We start from the raw sequence: 8,566 nt of genomic DNA on the forward strand, positions 1-8,566 counted from the left end.
GTCAAGCATGCAGCGACGGGCGGGGGTGAGGTGCTAGGTGAAGGATTATTTTGGTGTTTTAAAAACAGGTAAAACATATTTTTCTGTTTTTAGTATTTTAAAAATAGAAATGTTCTCTCAAAAAACTAAAAAAAACTGAAATAAAATAAAAATCAATAGCATTTTACAACCATCTCATATTCATCGATATTGGTGTTTGGCATCTGAAGATTGTAGCAACCAACTCACAATTTTTTGGAACACATTTTCCCATTAAGAAAGAAATGTTAAAAGGGGATTCAGTATTTTGAAAATATTAAGATTTAGAGGCCAATGAAAGCCAAACCTTTGATTTGCAATTTGTCATTAACGAAGACTAATACTTCAACGGCTTCCAAGCTAACATAGATATGGTAAAGGGACTATTTTAATGCCATAGAAAGCATATTGATATGATTTTTCTTTCAATCTCAAGACTTCCCAAACTTTCTTTGCTCTAAAGGATAATTGTACATTTAAAATGATTGGGACGAAGTTCAAGTCAACTCACCTAACTTTGAGGGGGTTCGAAAAAGTAAATCTATAGGATAAAACTCGCCAAAAGGCTAGACTTTGTACGTCCTAGGATTAACCAAAAAAAAATGTAATGATCATTATTGAAACATCATTCAAAAACTTATTAATTAATCATGAATTATAATGTAAGAAATTTTCATGATTGATAAGAAATATCTGAACACTATAATTCAACCAACGTCATCTTATCGCCAATGCGCGACTGACATTGTCACAAAGTTGGTATCACCTTTCGTTTTTTTTATAAAACTTTCAATTACAATCATAAGATATTAAGTTAGAGCTCTAAAGTTTTTAATTCTATCTTCTCCAACTGAGGGAAAGTGGGAACTTTTGTAATCATTATATCTAGTTTGGGCTCCATGATTGCATTTTTCTTTCTTGTTTTTTCTTGTAAAATCTTTGGTGTATCCTATAAACTTTTATTTTATTAGTATGAGAGTGAAATCTTCATGAAAAGCTAAGGTATAGAAGACTCATTCTATCATAATGAATTTTCTAGCAATCAACAACCATGATAAATTTATTAATAAGATGCAAACATCTAAGAATAAAGCTACACAGAGTTACGGAATCAAGTATATATGTGGTGATGTATGCTTGATGGAACTTCAAGTGAACTATGTAAAAACCCTAATGCTCCCACTCAAGTTAGCTTATGATTGTCTTGAATGATTAATGTCAGTAGAAGTAGGTGCAAGATTGACTATGGTAATGTCTTGGTATGTAAATTGACTAATAGATATTCTAAATGAAGTGAAACAAACTTAATGATCCCTTTGCAAACTTTTCTCGATTTAAATGGCTACCAATTTGCAGTTTCATTTTGAAATAAAAGTAAAATAGCTCATTAGGACAACCAAAAAGGAAGGTGTTAGCCAATGAGTTCACTCGAGTTAAAGCTTTAAATAAATACCTAACATTATTAAAATCAACAACATATTGTATCTTTATTTTTATGGAAAGCCTTTATTAAGCTAAATTCTATAATTTTTTTTTTATTTTTTTTATAAATGAAATATTTTTTTTATAAAATCATCCTTCTACCTTCACTTATAAATAATGGGCTGAAGGGAAACCCTAGGGAAAAATATCTTCCAATGAGTTATTCTCTTTAGAGATTAGTCATCTCTCTCTCTCTCTCTCCATCCCTCTCTCCTCCCTCTCATCGAATCCTTTTATCTCTCTAGCTTCTTATTCAAACTTGTTGGTAAGATTTAAATATCTCTTGAAATATTCTGAAATTATGCTTTGAGTTGCAGGTCGAGGTGATTTGCTATGCCTATCGGGCCAGGGCGGTCGGTCGAAGCGATTTGTTATACTGATGGAGCCAGAGAGGTTGGTCGAGACGATTCGTTATGCCGACCGGGTCAGGGCGGCCAATTGAGGTAATGTGCAAGTGTGACATACCTCAAGCAAAACACATAATGTGACACAATACATCATGCAATGTAAATGATCATAATCGATAGCAAGCCACACTCACCTAACAATCTCACATAGGCACGTAGGGGTTTAGCACATGGATATGCGACATAGCCACCTCATGTTTTGGTGAGGCGTGTGGGGAGCTTCACCTTCAGATTTCCAAAAAGGAAACTCCTCACAATGTTGTGAAATTGTTTTCCCATTCCATAACTCATAATTTACAAAGTGAGCTAGCTACAAAGCTTTTCTCACTTCACAAAATCAAAATATTTCAACCCGCCAAGGAGGGTCAGAAATGTTACAGCAATAAGAAATTGAGATTCTGACCTCACTTAAGTTTATATCTAAAGGTTCACCAAGGAATCTCTTGGATTCGCATAGGATTGTGTCCAACAAAAACTTTCTAACCTTGGGCTTCTTATAAGAAATAAATTTCCAACAATAGGTGCATGGTCATGTCGACTAGTGTCGGCAGGCCAACTAGCCAACTTGGGTGACTGAACCCACAACACCAAGTAAAACTATTCCTATGGCTGGCTAAGAAAGAAAACGTGAGATATTTTCAGAGAATCTCACTAACTTGCATTTGATGTCGTGTTTATTCAAGTAGGATGAACCTCTCATAGTGGTAGGAGAGATGACAACATTCTGATGAAGCTTCGGTGAGGTCTGCTCTACTCCTTCTCTAAAGAACCAAGAAGCTCTCCTTTAGAAGGAGAGTCCGACGAGATTCTAGCGAAGTTCCAAGCTTTGTCAAAGTTCCAGAGGTGCTCCGGCGATCCTTCCCCAAGATAGAATGAAGATCTACTTTAGTGTAAGAGGGAAGAGACCATGTTTCCTAGCTAAATTCTTTCCCACAAAACTCTCCTCACACACTCAAATGAAGTGATGGAAGAAGATAAAGAAGATGGAAGAAGAAGGGGAAGTTGGGAGATAACTAACTTGCTTTAGCTTCTCTTTGAGGAAGATGAAGAGTCTCCCTCATTTTTCCTTGCTCCAAGCTCTAAGCTCCAAGAAAATCCCATGCTCCTCGAGGAAGAAGATGGAGTTCTCCCTTGTGCTCTGCCAAGCTCTCTAAGCTCAACCTAAAACTAAAATGAGAGAAGATCATTTGAAATGAGAGAGATGAGGGGTTAAACCAGCCCTCCCCTTCTCTTTTGCCAAAAATGACCTTGCTAAGCCTTCTTGGAAGCTTACGAAAGATGCATGAAAGAGGTAAAATTACCCTTTTTTCCCATCTCCAGAGCAAATCTGCTCCAAGCACAAGAAATTCTGCAATTTTGACTGCCTAGTTAAGAGTGTTATGGTCAAAATGGCTTTAAAATTAGGATTTTACACGTTCTGTAAGTGGACCTGTGCCTAGGCGTCGCGACCCTGATGCCTGGGTGTTCTGTCTGATACCATGGTGCTAGGCCAAAGGCACTTAGGCGCCAGGGTCTGACGCCTGGATGCTAACAGGCTGGCGCCTACTTTTTCAGGGCTCGAGAAACAGTCATTTTTTGGTCATTTTGGGCAACTAGAGGCCCCGGACTGGCGCCTACTTTCCCAGTGCTATATTGCATACTCCATAGGTAGTTCTAAGCACTTAGACACCCGAGGCTAGTGCCTAGGCTTTGGTCTGACTCAAAAATGTTGATTTTCATGTAGATCGTCCATCAGTGGGTTTTTTCGATCCGTGAGCTATGGGGGACAAAACATGACTGAAATATAAACACTTAATCTCAAAAATGAGTATTTTTAATGTACATTGAATGTGGAATTTGTTGTCAATGGAAGCTCAGACTACGACGCGGATTGGGCATTCCAAACCCTAATTTTTGTCTAGGTGACCGTAGGAAGGTTATCATCAATTTAGAAGCCATGGAAACTTACATATCACTGGAATACAACCCACTAACTTAGAAATGAACATATTAGGGTTTCAAACATGGGGTTTTTTGTTTCGATGGGCGTCTCGGACCCTCGCAGGGGTAAAATTGGTCTGAACCCAAATTTCTCTAATATGTTCTTGGAGCATCCTGACGGCTATCCTTGGTCTCAGAAGAGTCTAGATTGATGGAGTTAGGTCTTTTAACATCAGAATAGATGTAAAATATTTCCATGGTTTAGGCCAACACCACCTTACGATGAATTTTCCCGTAGTGCTCGTATGAAGGCTTCATTACTTCTCTTGACTCCAGGGAGGCTCTGACTGGATACAGAGGGACCTCTAAATTTTTGGATGGATATTGAACATGTCCAATTTTCTAAGTAGGCCCGCTGAACGGTAGATACTTCTAGGTAAGGTCGAATCATTGCAGACTTTGATTTTGTGGCCCGAACACATAATAGAGGTATCAGATGGGCTCCTTGAGCTACGAGATGCTATCAATGAGAAGTGAATCAACCTGAGCTATTCATGTGGATGCTATACACACTTGACAAAAAAATTTGATGCCAACAATGAGATCTACATGTTGCAGACGCCTAACTATGGAGCATAAAAAGACTTGGTTTGTAAACTAAATAAATCTTTGTATAGGTTCAGGTAGTCACCATGACAGTGATACAAAAAATTTGATCAATTCATGAGGGGACAAGAGTACATAAGGAACAATACATCATTTTGCATATTTCAAGAGGTTGGCCAACAGTGAGTTCATCTTCTTGCTTCTAAATGTTGATGATAAGTTGATTGTATTTGTCAGTCAAATTGATGTTGATAAGATGAAGAATCAACTGTCTAAATATTTTAAAAAGGAGTTGGGTGAAGTTTGCAGAATTATTGACATAAAATTCTCAGGGGATAAGTCATCTGGAAAATTTTGACTTTCACAAGAAGCTTATGTTCGTAAGGTACATAAGAAGTTTGGGGTTGATCACTCGAGCAAGGCAGTGAGTTTACTCATTGCATTTCACATTCAGTTGAGTTCAGATTAGTGTCCTAAAGATGATCAGGAGAGGAAAGATATGTGATCGATTCATTATGCTAGTACAATCGACAGTCTGATATATGTCATGGTTTGTACTAGACCAAACATTACATAAGCAGTTAGCCTTATAAGCAAGTTTATGCATGATTCAGTAAGAAGTCATTAGTCAGCTGTGAAGAGTATTTTGAGGTATTTGAAGGGTGCAGTTGATACTGGATTGGTGTTTGAGAGGTATTCATCCAGTGTAAGTTTGCGTATAGGCTACATTGATATGGATAGACGAAGATCTACGACAGGCTATTTATTCACATCAGTTGGAGTTCCAGTCAGTTGGAGGTTGTTTCTTTAGTTTATTGTTACTTTGTCTACTGCGAAGACTGAGTACGTGACAGTTACACAGGTAATGAAGTAAGCTAAATAGATGCAAAGCCTATTAGATAACTTAGAAGTTGATCTGGAGTCTCTTACAGTATTATGTGATAGTCAGAGTGTAATATTCTTGGCCACAAATCTAGTTCATCATGCTTGTTCCAAGCACATTGATATGAGGCATCATTTTGTTCGAGACTTGATTGAAAAAAGACAATATTTTGTTGAAGAAGATAGATACGAAGAAGAATCCAACGGACATGCACATGAAGGTAATACTAGTTAGAAGTTCACCTATTGCAGAAATTTGGTAAACATCCGATCTCACGACTCATTGACGAGGAGGAGATTTTGAATAACTACACGTAGGCAACCATCTTGGCGTAGCTGCAATGGAATCTGAAGCTCATTTGATCTTCTCTCACTTATCTGGAAGTAAGAGATGAAGTGGAGATTATTGTATTTAATGGCTTTTATTATACTTAAGAGTAATTTTACCTTTTGGCTTTAGTTACTTGTATTCTCTAATCGTCCTCTATAAAAAATGACTTAGGGCTTATGAGAGAGTTATGCTGAGAAGTGTGAGTTGTAATATAATCCCGACTTTTTATATGCAACAGTATAACAATGTATGCAATTATATTCTTCACTTATCTTTCTTACTTTACAACAACACCAAGTTATCAAGTAATATAAAACTTTTTTATTAAGCCCCGAATATCGAACCCACAAGGAGTGCTCATAATATGCACATCTAAATAACAAACTTTCTATTTCAAAAATACAATTACTTAAACTATAGATATTTTTACAGTAATTAAAATTCAATTCTTTTTGGCATTTTTGATATTTTGACAAAACAGAAACAACTTCTAAATACAACTTGAGTTTATGCACTAAGTTTTAAAAATATCTTTATCGTTATCATGAATCACTAATAAGTATAAGAATTCTGTTGTGGAAGTATAAGAATTGTGTTGTGCCAAATAGAAGCAATTATATTCTTTACCCTTAATTGAAATGCAATAAAGAACATTGGTTAATTTAAAGTTTGAATAATTTTGAAGACCGGCTAGGCAGAGAAGATCCCAGCTCTCACTCTAGAGTTCCCTCGATTCTCTCCACCTGGGGGCTAACATCTCGTATTTGAACCTAAAACAAAAAACCAAGTTGGGGGCTTTAGCCTGTCACTGTAAAGTCCTATAACTCTACACCCTTCAAAGATTATTTCACTATTTATTTGCACTAAATGATATGAATTACATTCTCATTCATACAACCTCATGTGATTCTTTCCAATTGTTGACTGAGACAATGCCATTCTGGTTCTTACATATTCTCACAACAAATTTTAACATCTAAATGGGCTAGATCACGAAGGAAATGAAGTACATGGAATTAAAATATCACAACTTCCAACATTAAAGATTAATATTCGCCACAACTTCCATCCAACACTTTAATTACTTATCATTTTAAGGAGAAAGATAAAGAAAACTACTCATAATCCATAAAGAAAACAAAACCATACTTTAGTTTAAAAGTATAAATCATTGTCAAACCAATAGGAAGTCTCGATTAAAAACAAAAATAGTTTAAAAACAAAGATAAAAACTTATCTCAAATCCTCCACCAAGCTCTTGAAGTTCATTTAAATCTCTTCTCTCTTACAACACTCTTAACTCTCACAATAAATCTAAAAATGAAAAAGAAAAAGTAAATTTGTGGTGCATGAAAAAATCTCTCCAAAAGTTTCTCCACGAACTATTTCAAGAACTTCTCAAGACTCCCCCCATTTTTCTTTCAGCTTCCTTCTTTTATAATTTCCAAGAGGTGCATTGTTATCTTTTCAAAATGTGTCATGATTCAATGTATTTTTTAATGGATGTCTCCTTTCACAAGTCTTTTAACCATATTTTCGTTTCTAATGGTCATAATCACCCTCTTTAGCCAATAGGTGCCTCAAATGTCCCTTCAAAATTCGGCAAAATGAATTAACCCGTCAAATAATTGCCTCTGGCGCTTAAGCACGGGGTCTTTGGTGCTTGGGCGCCAAAACACTTTTGTAATATTTTTATATTTTTGCTCTAAATTTAATCCTCTTTCACTTCTTTTAGCATTTTTCATATTTTTTCTTATGCCTGGAAGAAAAGCACACAAATATCTTCCATTAAAGCGCAATATCTCAAAAATATGTATAAAAATGTGTCTAAAAACATTATATATTTTAGGTGTATCATAATCCCAAGCCATTTTTCTTCCTCCCATCCGGTGCTAATGAAATATCCCTCTCGATGGACGCAGAAGAATTGGTTTTACGTTGAACCACATAAATTTTTTTGTGTTTGATTGTTTCCGTGTGAATTTCTAACCTCCCGCATTGTTTTCACATTATATACTATTTGATGCGAAAGGGAGAAGGAATTTGAGAAAGAAGATAGATATGGAGAGGATGAGATTTCTAACTCTTTATTTTTGAGTTGCTGGCTTGCTGCTCTCAATTTTTGCAACAAAATCGGATTCTGATTTTGCTGCTCCCAATTTCCGCAATAGCAGATTATAGATTTCATATTCTTGAATTCAAGCCCACGAAGCTAAATCCACCAGTTCTTGGGATCCAGTAAATTCAGGGTTTTATAGTCGAAATCCATGAGGGAAATAACTGTTTGGCAAGATTCCACTTACATCCTACATAAATCCTGGGTTAAATCGGTTGCTAGACAACCCCTATAAGAGGAAGGAGATCTCCAATTACTGAAGGATGCCAAATAAGGTTCCTTGAATGGTTGGGTGAGATGGGTCCTTAGGAATTACGAAGGGAATTCAAAAGGAATGGAGGCAGAAAGTGTCAGTGAAGAATAAGCCAGTTATAGATTAGAAAGATGAAGAATGATGTCACCATGTAGATGACCTTCTTCCTCAAATGCATTAAAATATATCTTGCACATTAAAATATACTCCTAGCAATATGTTTAGAAGGTAAAATCATTTTCTATGCCGGGGTGGAATGATGCCCGTGCCAATTGTACATAGAAACATTAGTTGAAGTTTTAGTTTTCTTTGTTTGCTCTCTCATATAATAGTTTTCTTTTGTTCATGAGAATTACTAGTGTATAAATCGGAGATGTACTGAAATTTGTGCTTTTGTTCGTACCATAAAGTTTTGGTACATGACTAATTCCCGTGAATAAAAAAAATTTTTGAACGTCACATCAAACTACGAACAATGCAACTAAAGAAGAGAATCTTGAAATAGACTTGAATGAACATCAGTTGCGAGATTGACCAATTTGATTGTCGTT

This window comes from Phalaenopsis equestris, unplaced genomic scaffold, assembly GCF_001263595.1.
Source record: "Phalaenopsis equestris unplaced genomic scaffold, ASM126359v1 Scaffold000002, whole genome shotgun sequence".
NCBI classification, from domain to species: Eukaryota; Viridiplantae; Streptophyta; class Magnoliopsida; order Asparagales; family Orchidaceae; genus Phalaenopsis; species Phalaenopsis equestris.